This window comes from Syngnathus typhle, linkage group LG4 (genome assembly GCF_033458585.1).
Source record: "Syngnathus typhle isolate RoL2023-S1 ecotype Sweden linkage group LG4, RoL_Styp_1.0, whole genome shotgun sequence".
In the NCBI taxonomy this organism is placed as follows: Eukaryota; Metazoa; Chordata; class Actinopteri; order Syngnathiformes; family Syngnathidae; genus Syngnathus; species Syngnathus typhle.
Genome location: NC_083741.1, coordinates 4,666,512 through 4,684,914, shown reverse-complemented (window position 1 = coordinate 4,684,914; position 18,403 = coordinate 4,666,512). Strand labels below are relative to the sequence as shown.

Below are 18,403 nucleotides of genomic sequence, written 5' to 3'. Positions count from 1 at the left end.
CAATAATTTGGATCTGCTCCTTCTCTGTGAAACATGGCAACAGCCCCTGGACTATTTTACTCTCAACCAAGCCACTCCCTCTAACTACAGCTACATCGCCAACCCCCGTCCTCTCACCTTTCCACTGTCAGCTCATCTCTGCATCCTCTTCTCCGCCCCTCTACCCTCGCCTCATAATTCCACAAAACGCACCATCTCGTACCGCAACATCAAGACTGTAAACCCAATCACGCTTTGCCAGCTCTTATCCTCTGCCCTTCCCTCCGACCTCACTTCTTCCTCCCCTGATGACCTTGCCACCACGCTCACCTACATCCTTTCTGACTCCCTTGATTCCCTAGCCCCCTGGAAAACTTCCTCTGTTACATTCACTAACTCTGCCCCTTGGTACACCCCGGAACTCCGCTCTATGAAACAAACTGGCCGTCAACTCGAACGCCTCTACAAAAGAACCCGCCTCACCGTCCATGCCGAAACCTTCAAACAACACATCTCCTCCTATTGTGATGCTCTTTTTGCTGCCAAATCTGCTTACTTCTCATCTCTCATTAATAACACCAACCGGAACCCCCGCATTGTTCTCCACAGTCAACAAATTGCTCCAGCCACCGGTTACCAAGCCACCCTCTTCACCCGCCCTCTGTAACTCCTTCCTTGTCAACTTTAACAACAAAATCGCCCAAATCAACAGTTCTCTGACCGACACCATCAATAACCCCTCCTCCCCCACCTCCCCTGCCCTCCTGCCCCCCTTTCCTGACCTCCCGCCCTTCCCCTCTCTCACTGCCTTCTCCCTTGTCGACTCCTCCACTATCCTAGACATCATTACCGCATCCAAGACAACCACCTGCTCTCTCGACCCTCTTCCAACGACCTTAACTAAGGCCTGCCTCCCTGTCCTCCTCCCCCACCTCACCTCCCTTTTTAATCAGTCTCTATCCCTTGGCCACTTTCCCACTGTCTATAAATTTGCAGCTATCACCCCCATCCTCAAAAAGCCAACCTTGGACCCACTCAACCTCTCCAACTACCGTCCCATCTCCAACCTTTCATTCCTTTTCAAAACCCTTGAACGCATTGTCTCCGCCCAACTCCACAGCCATCTCCAGTTTAACAGCCTCTATGAACCCTTCCAGTCCGTATTCCGCCCACTTCACAGCACCGAAACAGCTCTAGTTAAAGTCACCAACGATCTCCTAATTTCTGCAGACTCTGGTGCCCTCAACATCCTACTACTACTTGACCTTAGCGCAGCCTTTGACACTGTGAACCATTCCATCCTCCTACAAAGGCTGCGCCAACTGGGTGTTGAGGGCACTGCACTCGACTGGCTTACCTCCTATCTCACCAACAGAAACCAGTTCATCTCTCTCTCCGCTCACACATCCATCCTCTCCCCAGTTACACAAGGGGTCCCCCAAGGCTCAGTTCTTGGCCCCTTCCTATTCATCTGTTACCTCTTTCCCCTTGGTACTGTCATCCGCAAACTCAATCTGGACATCCACTGCTATGCTGATGACACCCAGCTCTATATACGTACCACACCAACCCGTAACCCTTCCCTCACCCACTTTGAAACCTGCATCTCTACAATAAAAACATGGCTGACTCACAACTTTCTCAAATTCAACAGTGACAAAACAGAGCTCCTCCTCATAGGCACTAAATCCTCCCTTAATAAAACTGGATCCATCACACTCACCATTGACTCAAACATCACTCCCTCCCCTCTGGCACGCAACCTTGGCGTTATTTTTGACCCCACACTCTCCTTCCTCCCTCATGTTAGCTCAGTTGTCAAGACCTCCTACTTCCACCTCCGACGCATCGCCAAAATCCGGCACTGCCTCTCTCTCCCTGCCGCTGAATCCCTCATCCACGCCTTCATCTCATCCCGGCTTGACTACTGTAACTCCCTTCTCACTGGAATCACTGCTCACTCACTCCATAGACTTCAACTAGTCCAAAACTCTGCTGCCCGCCTCCTTACCCACACCCGGTCCGGTGAACACATCACTCCTGTTCTCCACTCTTCACTGGCTCCCCATTAAGGAGCGTATCATTTTCAAGATACTCCTCCTCACCTTCGAAACCCTTCACCACCTGGCTCCCACTTACGGAGACCTCCTTGTCCCCTACTGCCCTAACCGTCCCCTCCGATCCTCCAATACTTCACGTCTGACAGTCCCAAAATCTAAACTAAAATCCTTCGGTGACAGAGCCTTCTCCTGCGCATCACCCCGACTCTGGAACTCTCTCCCTCAGTCTGTCTGTGACTCACCCACACTCCCCATATTTAAGTCCCGTCTAAAAACTTACCTCTTCTCCCAAGCTCATGACCTTCCCTACCCATAACTGGTTTCCTTTTCTTAATTTTATCAGATTGTTTCTTCCCCGTCCCCCTCCCCTCATGTATGTCTTTGCCTTGTTCCCTGTAAGCGTCTTTGGGTTTTTGAAAAGCGCCATACACATTTAATGAATTATTATTATTATTACCGTAATTTTTGGACTATAAGTCGCGGTTTTTTTTTCATAGTTTGGGTGGAGGGGCGACTTATACTCACTCAGGAGCGACTTATATATGTTTTTTTTTTCAAAAATTTTCAAAAAAAAAAAAAAGTGAAACCGCGATAAACGAACCGCAATGTAGCAAGGGATTACTGTAATTTGAATTTCAAGTGACGACAGCAGCGCAACGTCGCGTCAGCAGCAGCTCGTCGAGTCAATCTTTGTCCTTTATGTAAACAACCGCCGCGCTGCTGTCGCAGCGTCGCAACAACACGTGAGCAACAACAGGCTAAACGATAGGTATGCTAACGTGACATAAACACAAACTAAGAGCTGAGAACGGCTCTGACGTAAAATTCAGTTATTCAAAAAACTATTACATAAATAACACGTTAATAAAACCATCTGCTTCACTCCAATTCATTAAATCCATCAATCGTCCTTTGTCAATGCGTGCGGGCCGCTGACGGCTCTTGCACTTCAAAATATTCCACAGGCCCATATAACGATATATAATTCATATATCAAAGAACTATTATATAAGCAATAATGTTATCAAACCATCTGTGCACTCTAAATCATTATATCCATCGATCAAATTTGTTAGGGTGGCGCTCACTCTAACTTATTTTGCAAGAACCACACGGGAGACAAGCAAGTCATTTTAGACACCTGCAGGTGGAGAGTCCACTCGTCGCTGTGCTTACAGCGATGGTCGAAGGAGGTCTGACTCAGGCATCATTATTGAGAGAAAGTGGGGGTGTGGGAAGACAGGATGGGGTGAAGCCCCTGGCCTGCTGATTAAAGCATAGCAGGGGGTCTTTTACGACGTTGCGTAAACAAAGCAACTTTTATTGCTTCCTCTGCTAGTCAATCAGTTGAAAAGATCTTAGCACTTTGTTCTACTACTTTTGTTAAGACAGGACAAGTTAGCTAAATTATTACAGGTTACACTCCAACATAATCATATGATGAAGATATTCTATAAACCCTAACAAAATTCCTCGTCCTTTGTCAACAATGCCGCGCCTGCGACCTGACGTCAGCCTTGTCGTTATTCCACAGATCTAGTATATAACTAGATTGTAGCGTTAACAAAGTACAAGGTAAGACGTGGGTTTGGTAAACGGCTCTTTATTTAACAAAACAAACTTCCAGGCGTGTGGCGGCGTGGACTTCCAGCCACGGAGGTGGAAGAGAGATCCATAGAATAGGACTGGGCGTGCCTAAAAGCCATGACCGAGCCCCAGCCACCGTACTCGGACAGCTACCCGGCCGAGCGCCGGCGCCCGACTTCAATCCACGAAAGTGAAAGAGCTCCTTCGAGTGACGCGCGACGTCGCGCTGCTGACGTCAGCAGCCCTTCAGCAAAGCGCCAATCACGTGCTGCTTCTTCTTCTACTACTACTTTGGGATTTGGCTTCATAGAGATACATAGAAACACTAGATGATCTCTTTAGCTGGTTGACGACGTACAGACCTGTCCACCATCTTGAACCGGGAGTCACGGGAAATGGTCATGCTGACGTCAGCAGCTCGGCGGTTGTTTACATAAAGGACAAAGATTGACTCGTCCAGGGACGGTGGATGAGGCTCGGACAATGCTTTTACGCACGCCCGGTCCTACTCTACCGGGCTATCTTTCACCACACGCCTGTAAGTTTGTTTTGTTAAATAAAGAGCCGTTTACCAAACCCCCGTCTTTCCTTGAACTTTTTTAACGCTACAATATAGTTATATAGTAGATCTGTGGAATAACGACGAGGCTGACGTCAGGGCGCATGCGCGGCGATGTTGACAAAGGACGAGGAATATGATCGATGGATTTAATGATTTAGAGTGCACAGATGGTTTGATAACATTATTGCTTATATAATAGTTATTTGATATATAATTTATATATCGTTATATGGGCCTGTGGAATATTTTGAAGTGCAAGAGCCGTCAGCGGCGCGCACGCATTGTTGACAAAGGACGATTGATGTATTTAATGAATTGGAGTGACGCAGATGGTTTTATTAACGTGTTATTTATGTAATAGTTGTTTGAATAACTCTGAATTTTACGTCAGGGCCGTTCTCAGCTCTTAGTTTGTGTTTATGTCACGTTAGCATAGCTATCGTTTAGCCTGTTGTTGCTCGTTCATGACTCTTCTTGGTGTTGGATTTTGTCGAATAAATTGCCCCCCAAAATGCGACTTATACTCCGGAGCGACTTATATATATACCGTTTTTTTCCGCGTATAGTGCGCCCCCATGTATAATACGCACCCTAAAAATGGCATGCTGATGCTGGAAAAAAGCCTGTACCCATGTATAATACGCACCCAATTTAATTCTTTTTTTTTTTTTTTAAGTCCCAATGACCGTCACACACGCAGGGAGGCAATGGGTCCCATTTTTATAGTCTTTGGTATGGTCTTAACTAGGCTGGATGTAATTTTTTTTGTTGGCGTTGATTTCTCCGACTGCCCGTAAACGCACCACCGCGCTCCGTGCGCGCACGGGAAAGACGCGTGCGGACGTGAAAAAGGCGGCTCTGTATGGGAGAGACCTTGAAGAGGAATAAAACCGCCCTTGGAAACCACAACTTGCCCCTCGTCGTGACTCGGAGCCGCAACAAATGTTTCGGATTTGTGTAGGGTACATTGTGACAGACAGCAAACGAGCAGGTGATCGAGCAAGCGTCTGATACGAGAGCATTGCGGTCGCATGGAGCGTGTTTGAAGTGAACAGCAGAGAAGAAAGGAACAAGGCAAAGTGTTGTGAAATAAAATATTACCTGTAATACGGATTTAGGTAGAGAACTGAACTCTCGCTCTTTATATAGCTGACGTGTCTTGCGCATCCGTTCTGCGCATCTGTAATGGCGGCCTCCGTATAATACCCGGTTTGCGTGTGTGCGCGTGTGTGCGAGAGAGAGAGTGCGAGAGATAACGCTCAACCGTAGCGCCCCGCCGACTGCCCAACTGCACCGCGCTGGTCGCATTATTGTGACAGAGCCGTCGCTGAAATTTAGAAGATATTTTTAAAGTCCTGATGTACTCTCTAAAATGTAAGTGGACCTCAGTGCGCACTGCGCAGGGAGCTTAATTTGGTGCGGTCGCATAACCGCAGCGCGCCGGGCGCTCACTGTCGCATTGCTTAAAGAGCGCCTTTGTGTTTTAGGATGAACAGCAGAGACCAAAGGAACAAGGCAGTGTTGTGAAATAAAATATTACCTGTAATACGCATTTTGTTATTTGCTGATTGAAACTGCTAATTAAACTGTGAATTGAAACTAATAGGAAGGAAACAACTCTCGCTCTTTATATAGCTGACGTGTCTTGCGCAGCCGTTCTGTGCATTTTATTTCACAACACTTTGCCTTGTTCCTTTCTTCTCTGCTGTTCACTTCAAACACGCTGCATGCGACCGCAATGCTCTCGTATCAGACGCTTGCTCGATCACCTGCTCGTTTGCTGTCTATCACAATGTACCCTACACAAATCCGAAACATTTCTTGCGGCTCCGAGTCACGACGAGGGGCAAGTTTTGGTTTCCAAGGGTGTTTTTATTCCTCTTCAACGTCTCTCCCATACAGAGCCGCCTTTTTCCCGTGCGCGCACGGAGCGCGGTGGTGCGTTTACGGGCAGTCGGAGAAATCAACGCCAACAAAAAAAATTACATCCAGCCTAGTTAAGACCATACCAAAGACTATAAAAATGGGACCCATTGCCTCCCTGCGTGTGTGACGATCATTGGGACTTAAAAAAAATAAAATAAAATAAATTTAAAAAAAAAAAAAAAAAGAAATTCTTTTGTACCCATGTATAATGCGCACCCCAGATTTTAGGACAATAAATTAGTTAAATTTTGCGCACTATACACGGAAAAAAACGGTATATATTTTTTTCGCTTTTTTGGGCATTTCATGGCTGGTGCGACTTATACTCCAGTGCGACTTTTAGTCCGAAAATTACGGTATTAAACAATGACCACCAAGAAGGCATAAACCCTTTTAAAACTCAAATACTGTATGCAGAACACTGCTAATTTATATGAATCTTTCTTGTAATAATTACTTGCAAGGAAATAAAAATATACATAACTAAAAATGTGTTCACAAAAATAAATTAACTTATAAATAAATATCTTGTTTACAAAATAAATTGATAACTTAATAAAGATTTGCTCATAAAAGATAATCAACTTTACCTCTTTTGTGATAAAAAAAAAGAAACTTTTTTTTCTCTTGAAATTGAATTGTTGCATTGAACATTTGATTTTGATTTGACAAGCATTGAACAAGCATTGAACAGTCTTGAAGCTTGAATGAGTGTTTTGCACTCATACTACATTTTAGTGAGAAACGTGGGCTTGTACCTCACTGAGGATCTTTGTCATCCTTGGTGGCAGGGAGGCAACTGCTGTGATCGAGTTCTTCTCCAGGCTCAGTCTGTTTCTTTGCTTCGTTTTGATCACAGTCATTGCAGAGAAGGAGGTCTTACATAAATATGTGGAGGCAAAGGGCAGCAACTGCTCCAAAGCTTTCTGTCCCAGCTCAGGGTGCTCCTGCCTCACACACACCCAAAACTATGTAAGAGTGGGTGCGTCAAACTTCATCTGGTCAGATACCACTTCCATCAGTTTTTCCTGGTGAGCGACAGGAAGCTTGCTTCTCTTTGCTTCAGACGAGAAATGGGTTTCTCACCCAATTCAGCTGTGCAGATCTCTCCTCCGTGTCAGCAAAGTAGCAATGAAAGCCCTTTATCAAGTTTGCCAAATGTCCCACTATGACTAACTTCCATGGAGCTGTCTCCGCATCTTCATTGGAGAGAAAAGCATCCACCTGAGGAAAGCAGGTGAAATTCTCTTGACCACATGCCCTTTTCCACAGCTCTGCTTTCTTCAGGAAACCACCCACCTTGTCATACAGGTTCAGGATGCTGGTGTCTTTGCCCTGCAGAGACACATTCAGTTCGTTCAGTTTGCTGAATATATCTGCCAGATAGCAAAGCTTTGCAAGCCAGTCCGTGCTCTCGAACAAGGTGGCATGGGGATATCCGTGCTCTGTCAGAAAGGTGTGCACTTCAGCTCGTAACTCCAACAGCCTGTTGAGTATCTTCGCTCGAGAGAGCCAACACACTTCTGTATGCAGGAGGAGTTGCGTGTGTTCAGCTCCCATGTTTTCACAGAGGCGGCGGAACAAACGTGCATTAAGTGGCCTTGACTTGATGAAGTCGATCACTAAATGCTGTCGTTCAAAACATCATGCAACACCGGGCTCATTTTCTTGGACGCTAACGCTTCCCTGTGAATCACACAGTGAGTCCACTTAATGTGGGGATTTTCCTTTTTAATCCGGGCAATGATCCCTTTCGCACTGCCCGTCATTGATGCAGCCGCATCTGTACGCACGCTGCTGCAGGATTTCCAACTGATACCATTATCAGTGAAAAATGCGTTAACGACAATAAAAATGTCCTCTCAGGTTGTTCTCCCCTCCAGACTTTTGCAGAAAAGTATGTGTTCACAAATGTCGCCAGTTTCAATGTATCTCACAAAAGCAACAATCTGTGCATTCCCACTGACATCTTTGGATTCATCCAGCTGGAGTGAAAAACAGTCTCCATGTTTTCCCACAACTTGTTCGACAATGTCTGCACCAATTTTGTCTATTCTGCGGCAATTCTGCGGCAAACGTCATTAGACAAAGGCACAGTTTTTAATGTATCCACGGATTTTTTTGTCTAGCATAGTTTCGGCCAATACAACAGCGGCGGGGAGCAGCAGCCCTTCAGCTATGGCAGTGGTTCTTAACCTTTTTCCTTGTTCGCACCCCATTCAATTCACCAACCAGTTCTCGCACCCCTAACCCTAAATGATTATAATCACAATAATTGGTTTACTTTACAGCTATAAGGCTTAATTAGCATTATCCCTAATGCCAATTAACACAATGACTTCTTGATTTCCAGAATTTTTCACTTTTTTCGGTTACCTGACCATTATCCCCGAAAAATTGTCGATTTCCCCCAGAGTATCCTCGCACCCCCTAGGAAGCATTCTCGCACACCCCTGGTTAAGAACCACTGAGCTATGGTGCACGTTTTTTTTGGCTTTAGCTATGAGCAAAGAAACTGCATAAGAAGTATATGAAGTTTTGAAGGCTTCATTGCCTTGTTAGCTAGCCTGTCGCCACATATGCCGAGTGCGCTTTGTGCGTCAGTCACCTGTGGCAATAAATCCATATTTTAAGTAGGACTCCAGAAATGTTCTTTTAAATGCAGCTTTCCTTTTCTTAGAAGTGGTAGCCCCTTCTTCCGTCTCCTCATTGGGCTTTTTTTCCCTTTCCGAAGAAGCTTTCCAAACTTCTCTGTTTCTTGCTCATTTTTGCTTGCTTCGCGGCCTTGACTGGGGTGACATGTCATGTGACTGAGACAAGCGTCTTGTGTCAAGGGACACAGCGACGGTTGTAATTGGGAGAGAATTGCCAAATGTTTTATGTTTTTCAAAATAAATTCTTAATCAATTTTGCTAGCTTTGCGGGCTCGACTGGGAAAACATGTCACGTGACCGGTACGGACGTTTTGACCAGAATGAATTGATCGTCGATTAAAGAAAAATATTTTTTTTTCCTGTGCGGCTTGGCGTCCTGGTACCAAGTGACCCACGGACCGGTACCGGTCTGTGAACCGGGGGTTGGGGACCCCTGGTGTAGATGACACTTGGGCTGGGAGGGGAGGTGTCCCCTGTAGTTTCATTTGGACCACTTTCTGTTACTCGCACTTAAGATGACTAAAGCTCAGTGTCCTAAGTGGTAGCGTGTCCGCCCTAAGACTGGAAGGTTGTGGCTTCAAACCCCGGCCGGGTCATACTAAAGACTATAAAAATGGGACCCATTGCCTCCCTGCTTGGCACTCAGCATTAAGGGTTGGAATTGGGGGTTTAGATCACCAAATGATTCCCGAGAGCGGCATCGCTGCTGCTCACTGCTCCCCTCTCCACCAGGGGATGGATCAAAATCACACGGGGATGGGTTAAATGCAGAGGACAAATTTGACCAGTTTGAACCAGACTTTACCTCCTTGGGAAAGCTTTACCGGAGTCGGTCGGACTCGGTCGGACTCTGTCATTTTTGCCGGACTCGGACTCGGTGCTGATTTTGACCGAGTCCACCGAGTCCAGCAATAAAAAAAAAATACGTTCAATTTTATTTTCATCATGCTGCTGAGAATGCGCGTAGGAATACTGTCCACAGCCCTGCTTGCTTGTTATGAAGACAAATTTAGTTGTCGCGTGCGCGCCCGCGCCTGCCTGCGTGCACGTACAAGACCCACAATGCCCCGCGCGCAGCCAAGATGGAAGAACCCGGGAGCAGCGAGAGAACAATGTTTTGCCTCTAGATTTGGGGGGAAACGATCAATGGGGCCACGTTGAGTTGCACTTAGGCTAATGTTTACATTATGTACCAATGTCAAGGACGATTATGTCACCCAGCTTATATCATTGATGTGTTTCGATAGTTGTGGGGTCGTCACTAATTATTTGTGTTTAGATAAATGTCTGAGCTATAATGGTGTAATTAATGATTAAAACTTGAAAGTATCTGTTTATTGTATTCGTTTATATGTTTAATAAAGACAAAGCCATCACAACACTGTTGTAATTATTTAGATTTTTATCTAAATTAGCCTTGAATAAAGACTAAGCAGTCACATGAATTAACAGAAATAATGGACAGCCGGACTCGGACTCGTGGTCAAGAGGCCGGACTCGGACTCGGTGCAAAAATCCGACCGAGTCCACAGCCCTGGTTTGAACAAACTGTATGAATATGGCAAGTTTTTAGGAACCTTTAACATTTAGTGAAAAAGCTGGTATTATTAATCTTTTAACTAATACGTTGACCTAATTTACAATTAACAACTGCCTTCTAGTTTTAACTACTACATCCCTCTGATCAAAGTTCAAAACAGCCACCACAAGTGTTGTGGGCCCCATTGTGACCTTCCACTTTTCACACACTCGACTGCGGATAGATGTGTGAACGATCATTGGGACTTAAACTTTAAAGGATACCAATAAAACAGAGTACTAATCTTCCTCTTCCCATGGGACAAACAAGGAGCCTGCATAGCTAGCGTATGTTGTGCTGCAACTAGTGGTGTCACGATACCAGAATTTCAGTAGTCGGTACCAATACCTGTGACGCGCTGCGGCTGCGTGGTCGGACGGAAATGAGAAAAAATCAACCTCTCCAGCCTGGAGGTCAACTCAAATCTTGGAATATTTTCTATTTGTGTCAGCGACGGCACTCTTACAATACATAGCGCTGCAGCCACTGAAAACCTCCCCTTAATTCCCTCCTCATTAAAAATGCACAAAGTCCGACCGATGAAGCCGAAAAAAAGTTAAGCCGAAGGTGCATTCGGGCAGCGCGCTGCGCACGGAACTCCACTCAAATTTTGGAATATTTTGGAGCCTGGAGGTCAACTCCAATTTTGGAGTTTTTTCTATTTGTGTCAGCAACGGCACTGTTACGATAATCCGTTTGAAGCGCTGCGGTTGCACGGTCGGACGGAAATGAGGAAAAACCAGCCTCCAGCCTGGAGGTCAACTCAAAATTTGGAATATTTTCTATTTGTGTCATCGATGGCGGTGTTACAATGTGTCCGGCGCGGTCGGACCAAAACTACGAAAAATCAGTATCTGACACCATACTTCTCTCCAACCGCAGCTCGCTGACCTGAAAGACACGGTAACCATTCTACTTTTAAACGTTTAGCCTTACAAGCTGGTTTGGCTTAGCGACGTGACATTTGGTCGACATGATTAGCAAGAGTAGACATGCAAAAGTCTCATGAAGCCATGACTCAAAGGACAGCAACGGCCGTTTTGGAACTTGCAAACAAAAAAAAAAGGGGGAGAATGACAAAACAAAAATGATCACTGCAATTTCACCAAAACAATCAATGTAGACCGCTGACACGAGTATTTTTTCATTTTTTCGTTGGGTAAGCCCCCTACAGAAATTGTATGCTGTAATTGTATTCTTTCCAACCCCTGTTCTCAAAATTAAACCACAGGTCATTGAATCCTATTTAGGGAAAGCTGCATTTTTGTTGTTGCCCAGCCAAATACCGTTTTTTTCCATGTATAATGCGCCCCCATGTATAATACGCACCCTAAAAATGGCATGTCGATGCTGGAAAAAAGCCTGGAAATACGCACCCCAATTTTTTTTTTTTTTTTTTAAAAGATTCAAGATTCTTTATTCGCCATGTTTGAGCGTGCCAAACAAGGAATTTGACTTCGGTAAAAACACACCCTCTATTCAACATTTAGGGGACTAACAACACTCAGGACGTGTGAATAATGGCAAAAACAGTGTAGACAAATTCAAAAAGGTGTGAAGAGCAGGATGTTATTCCACAGTAATGACTGAGACTCTGAGTGGTGTGAGTTCATCAGAGCAACAGCCTGGGGGAAGAAGCTGTCTCTGTGTCTGCTGGTTTTGGCGTACCGAGCTCTGTGACGCCGTCCGGAGGGGAGTAGTTCAAACAGACTGCAACCTGGGTGAGATGGGTCTGTAGAGATGTTCCTTGCACGTTTCCTGGTCCTGGACAGGTACAAGTCTTGGATAGATGGGAGGTTGATTCCAATGATCTTTTCTGCAGTTCTGATTGTCCGTTGTAGTCTGTGCTTGTCTTGTTTGAAGGCTGATCCAAACGAGACAGTGATGGAGGTGCAGAGGACAGACTGGATGATGGCAGTGTAGAAGGTCTTCAGAAGCTCTCGCGGCAGGTTGAACTTCTTGAGCTGTCTCAGGAAGTACAGCCTCTGCTGGGCCTTCTTCCGGACAGAGTCTCTGTGGCCGGTCCATTTCAGGTCCCGAGAGATTGTGGTTCCCAGGAACTTGAAGGTGTCTGTGGAGAGAATAGTATTACTGCGGATAGTGAGGGGTAAAAGTGGTGAAGGGTCTCGCCTGAAATCCACTGTCATCTCCACGGTCTTCAGCGGGTTCAGCTCCAGATGGTTTTGGCTGCACCAGTGGACCAGCCGCTCCACCTCCTGTCTGTACGCAGTCTCATCACCGTCCTGGATCAGTCCGATGAGAGTGGTGTCGTCTGCATACTTCAGGAGCTTCACAGGAGAGTCACCTGAGGAGAAATCATTGGTGTAGAGAGAGAAGAGCGGTGGGGAGAGGACGCACCCCTCAGGGGCTCCAGTATTGGTGGTCCGGGTGTCAGATGTGATGCCCCCCAGCCTCACACGCTGTCTCCTGTTGGCCAGGAAGCTGGTGATCCACTGACAGGTGGAGGCAGGCACCGCAAGCTGGATGAGCTTCCGTTGGAGGATGTCAGGAGCGATGGTGTTGAACGCCGAGCTGAAGTCCACGAACAGGATCCTGGCGTATGTTCCTGGGGTGTCCAGGTGGTGCAGGATGTAGTGCAGTCCCATGTTGACCGCATCATCCACTGACCTGTTTGCCTGGTAGGCAAACTGGAGGGGGTCAAGCAGGGGGCCCGTGACCTCCTTCAGGTGGTTCAGTACTACCCTTTCAAAAGATTTTATGACCACAGATGTCAGTGCGACGGGTCTATAGTCATTCAAACCTGTGATGGCGGGCTTATTGGCCACTGGAACGATGGTGGAGCTCTCGAAGCACGAGGGCACCTCACACAGCTCCAGAGAACGGTTGAAGATCCGTGCAAAGGTGGGCGCCAGCTGCTCAGCGCAGACTTTCAAGCAGGAAGGTGACACGCCGTCTGGGCCCGGTGCCTTCCTGGTCTTTTGTCTCTGGAACATCTGGCGCACTTCCTCCTCGCGGCCTCTGCAAGAGAGAGAGTGGGTGACAACAATGATAGAGGTGTGGACAGTGCAGTTGCGGGGAGAGGTGAGTATGTAGATTGTGCTGCAGGAAGTCCCGTTGTGTCGGAGGACCGATCAAACCTGCAATAGAGCTTGTTTAGCTGGTTAGCAAGCCTTGAGCTCTCCACAGGATGGGGGGTTCGTTTCTTGTAGTCCCAATGATCGTCACACACGCATCTGGGTGTGGTGAAATTTGTCCTCTGCATTTGACCCATCCCCGAATGATTTTGATCCATCCCCTGGGGGAGAGGGGAGCAGTGAGCAGCAGCGGCGCTGCGGTCGGGAATCATTTGGTGATCTAACCCCCCAATTCCAACCCTTAATGCTGAGTGCCAAGCAGGGAGGCAATGGGTCCCATTTTTATAGTCTTTGGTATGGTCTTAACTAGGCTGGATATATTTTTTTGTTGGCGTTGATTTCTCCGACTGCCCGTAAAGGCACCACCGCGATCAGTTCGTTTAAAATGAAAAAAGGAAAGTGACGTGCGGACATGTGAAAAAGGCGGCTCTGTATGGGAGAGAAGTTGAAGAGGAATAAAAACACCCTTGGAAACCAAAACTTGCCCCTCGTCGTGACTCGGAGCCGCAACAAATGTTTCAGATTTGTGTAGGGTACATTGTGACAGCAAACGAGCAGGTGATCGAGCAAGCGTCTGCTACGAGAGCATTGCGTTCGTATGGAGCGTGTTTGAAGTGAACAGCAGAGACAAAAGGAACAAGGCAAAGTGTTGTGAAACAAAATATTACCTGTAATACGCATTTTGTTATTTGCTGATTGTAAGAAGAGGACTATTCGCATCGGATCCATAGTGCGCATGTGCAGTGATACTGCCTCCGTATGACATCCAGTCCGCGATGGAGATTAAAAACCAAACAATATTTGACAACAACACAGGTTTCTGTTCCTGTCTTTGGTAATGTCACCCTGTCTTTTTGTTCCACGTCTTTGTCGGTCAGTCCTGTTGTTGGTTTTGTTAGAGAGTTATGTTAGTTTACCAAGTCTGTCTTTTGAGTTCCTCCAATGAGCAGTACGAGTCCACTGCCTAATTCACCAGCAATCACTGTGCATCAAAGTGTTGACGTGGGATTCTGTAATGAAGGTTGTGGTGTCGTGCATAAACTTCATCAGAGCAAAGGGACTTAAACACAGGCAGTTCCAAGAATTCCTGTCTGAACTGGAGTCTACGCACGGAGATGTGCTGTACTACACAGAGGTACGATGGCTGGCAGAGTTTTGAGGCGTTTTTACGACCTGCTACCCGAAATTAACGCATTTCTTCATTTAAAAGACAAAACGGTCCCAGAGCTGATCGACCCAGAATGGAAATGGCACCTCGCATTTTTAACAGACGTGACAGAAATACTTAATAGCCTTAACTTGCAGCTACAAGGCGAGGGGAAACTCATGCGACATGTATACACACATAAAAGCGTTTGAGGTGAAATTGGCGCTGCTTTCGGAACAAGTGAAAAAGCGCAACTTCGTCCATCTTCCTGCTACCCAAAACCTGTCAACAGAGAACCCAGTGGTCCCGTTCCCAGCTGAAAAGTGCGTGGAAGCACTGGAAATGCTGAAGGCGGAGTTCGGTGTGCGATTCAGTGAACTACAGGCGCCGAACCTGGGGCGACAGGGCCTTCTCCGTGGCTGCCCCCTCTCTCTGGAACGCTCTCCCCAGGCACATCAGAGATGCCCCCTCCCTCCCTACCTTCAAAACCACCCTAAAAACCCACCTCTTCACATTAGCCTTTCCTAACTGACCCTGCCCTTGGTGTTTCTTTGTTCTTCTTATTTTCTTTTTTCTTTCTTTTCTTAGTTTTCTTTCCCAATAAAGTTGTTCTTTATCCTCCCTCCTCCCCCAGCCCCCCCCCCCCCCCCCCCCACACACACACACACATGTAAAGCGACTTTGGGTATCTAGAAAAGCGCTATATAAATCCCAGTTATTGTTACATGTTCATGCAAAAGAAATCCGTCTTTTTCAGAACCCCTTTGTTGCCGACATTGATGAAGGCCAGCCTTCATATCAGTTTGAGTTGGCTGAGTTACAGAACTGTGATGTTCTGAAAGACGCATTCAAGCCCAACAGTCTCATTGACTTCTATGCCGCCCTCCCAAACGACACATATCCAAACATCAAAAAACATGCAATGAAAATGTCCACAGTTTTTGGCAGCACGTATATCTGTGAGAAAACTTTTTCTCGCATGAAACTGCTGAAAACTCCGATGAGATCAAAATTGACAGATGAACATTTGCATCAGTGCTTGAGACTGGCTGTAACTAGAATGGAACCTGATATTCAACTTCTCACCAGCCAGATGCAGGCCCACAGTTCACACTGATGAACATACATAGGTAAGCTCATTTGTCTGACTTGAATGAGTCATTCTGAGCATAAACAAATATAATCATAATAAAATCTACTGGGATAAAATCCATCTTTATAACCATACTGGTAGTGAAATGTATTGTGCTGTGTAGGTGCTGTATCACTTAGTTCAGTTTCTCAACCTGCTTCTTTTGTGGTTTTCACAGGGAAGTTGATGACAGAGAGCTGCAAACAACGCTGTCTACAAGACTACTGTTTATTTCATTAATAGTGTTATTTGTTTCCTGACTTTCTTTTTTGTTTTGTAAAGAACCTGGAAAGGTTTATTAAACAACCGTTATTTGGTTATGTGTGGCTTTCTGGAAAACAATACATTTTTTAAGCTCCCCTACGATCGTCACACTTTTTCTGTTACAAACTGACACCGGCCCCCCATCAGAGAAGGGAAAAGTTATGTGGCCCTCACAGGAAAAAGTTTGGGGACCCCTGGGGTAGTGGGTCCTCCCGTGGCCGAACTAGTTTCTAAATTGGATTTTTAGAAATAAAATCAAATTGATCACTTGACTTTATTTCCACCAAAAAATAACCCCCAATTGGTACCCTCCTTTTCCTCTTTTCTGATTTAATTTTTGCAATCAAAATTACCCCAGGATTGAATGATTGTATTTGCAAGGGCATCAGTGAGTGGAATTGTTCAGTTTTTGGAGGATTGTGATTTGTAATTTTATTTCATGCTTCTTCAATAAAAGAGTTGTATATACTCATTTAATTCGTTGTGAGCTAATTTGTATAATATATGCAATCGATTGTTTGTGGATGGGTTGATAAGCCGATTTATTAACGGGAGATTTTAAGAATTAGAGATTAATGCATTAAATGTATGTCGAAACACTATACTTCTGTTAATTTGACTTGCTCCCGAAAAAAGGGAAGTAGGCTCGCGGCTTTATCAAAAGCGGAACGTGGCCTGATCAAAAGTATTGAATTTAATCGGGCCACGTCAAAGCTACTTTGAATGATTTTGAGGGATTAATTTGCCTTCAGAATTAATTACAGGATAATAATTCGATTAAATCATCTTAACCCGTATTAAGTAAAATATTATTCTGTTGGAAACAATCGAAGTTGAGGAAGCACTTTTACACTTAAGTGTTTATATATAATTTTAGAATTGGAGAGTAATGCATTATATTTATTTCCAAATAATAGCATTGATACTTCTGCTAATTTGACTTGCTCCCGAAAAAAGGGAAGTAGGCTCGCTCCTCCATCAAAAGCGGAACGTGGCCTGATCAAAAGTATTTAATTTAATCAGGCCGCGTCAAAAGCCACTTTGAATGATTTTGAGGGATTAATTTGCCTTCAGAATTAATTACAGGATAATAATTCGATTAAATCATTTTAACCCGTATTAAGTAAAATATTATTTTGTTGGAAACAATCAAATGCGAGGAAGCTCTTTTACGGTTAAGTGTTTATATATATAACGTTGGAATTAGTGATTAATGCATTAAAGTTCTTTTTTCAACGCTATCATTGTCATACTTTTGTTAATTTGACTTTCTTCCGAAAAAAGGGAAGTACCGTTTTTTTCCGTGTATGGTGCGCCCCCATGTATAATACGCACCCTAAAAATGGCATGCTGATGCTGGAAAAAAGCCTGTACCCATGTATAATACGCACCCAATTTTTATGAATTTTTATTTTCTTTTTTCTTTTTTTTTTAAGTCCCAATGATCGTCACACACGCAGGGAGGCAATGGATCCCATTTTTATAGTCTTTGGTATGGTCTTAACTAGGCTGGATGTAATTTTTTTTGTTGGCGTTGATTTCTCCGACTGCCCATAAACGCACCACCGCGCTCCGTGCGCGCACGGGAAAGAGGCGTGCGGACGTGAAAAAGGCGGCTCTGTATGGGAGAGACGTTGAAGAGGAATAAAAACACCCTTGGAAACCAAAACTTGGTGATTTCAAGTTTCATTTCGAGGGACATTTGTCACGTCTCGTCCCCAGTTTTGCTATGTGTCTAGGTTGCCATAGTTTCTGTTCGCGTCGCCCCTCTCTTCCTGTGTCACCTCAATCGATGTAACGTGTTTTGTATTTAAGTCCTGTCTGCCCCTCGCTCACCGTCGGATCATTGCATGTGTTACTGTCATGATGTCTGTTTGCTTTGGTAATGTCACCCTGTCTTTTTGTTCCACGACTTTGTCGGTCAGTCCTGTTGTTGGTATTGTTTTCTAAAAAAAAAAAAAAAAAATTTAAAAAGAAAAAAAAAACATTTTTGTACCCATGTATAATGCGCACCCCAGATTTTAGGAAAATTAATTCGTTAAATTTTGCGCACTATACACGGAAAAAACGGTAATCTCTTTACTTCCCCAAACCGGCAAGAGAAGGGCCTTATTAAAAGTTACTTCAGCGAGAGTAGCGCTACGGGGCGCTATAGGCTAACGAATCCCTGAGGCCTTAACAAAGGCATCTAAAAAGTATCCGTAACTAAATACCAGCATCAAACAACTGAAGGGAGCCATCAATACGGCGCGGTCATACCGGCGACTTGCCTCGAATTGAGTTACTCGGCTTGCGCGTCGGATGACTTAAGCGGGATTGACGTCGTATAGAAGTTGGGTTGATTCCAAGAGAATTAATTTAACTCGGGTGGTCAGCTACGGACGAGTCCCTTCGCCCCGGCTTATTGAACCTGTTACT

General features: G+C 45.2%; 1 protein-coding gene across 1 annotated transcript in view; it reads left to right on the top strand.

Annotated features, from left to right (window-relative positions):
* Positions 1-16,462, top strand: part of LOC133152632 (mitochondrial carrier homolog 2-like) — a 120,689-nt gene extending 104,227 nt beyond the window's left edge. The window contains exon 14 of the mRNA XM_061276401.1: positions 15,900-16,462. The gene's annotated coding sequence lies outside the window, so the exon portion shown is untranslated. The remainder of the gene's footprint in view (positions 1-15,899) is intronic.
* The last annotated feature ends 1,941 nt before the right edge of the window (positions 16,463-18,403 follow it).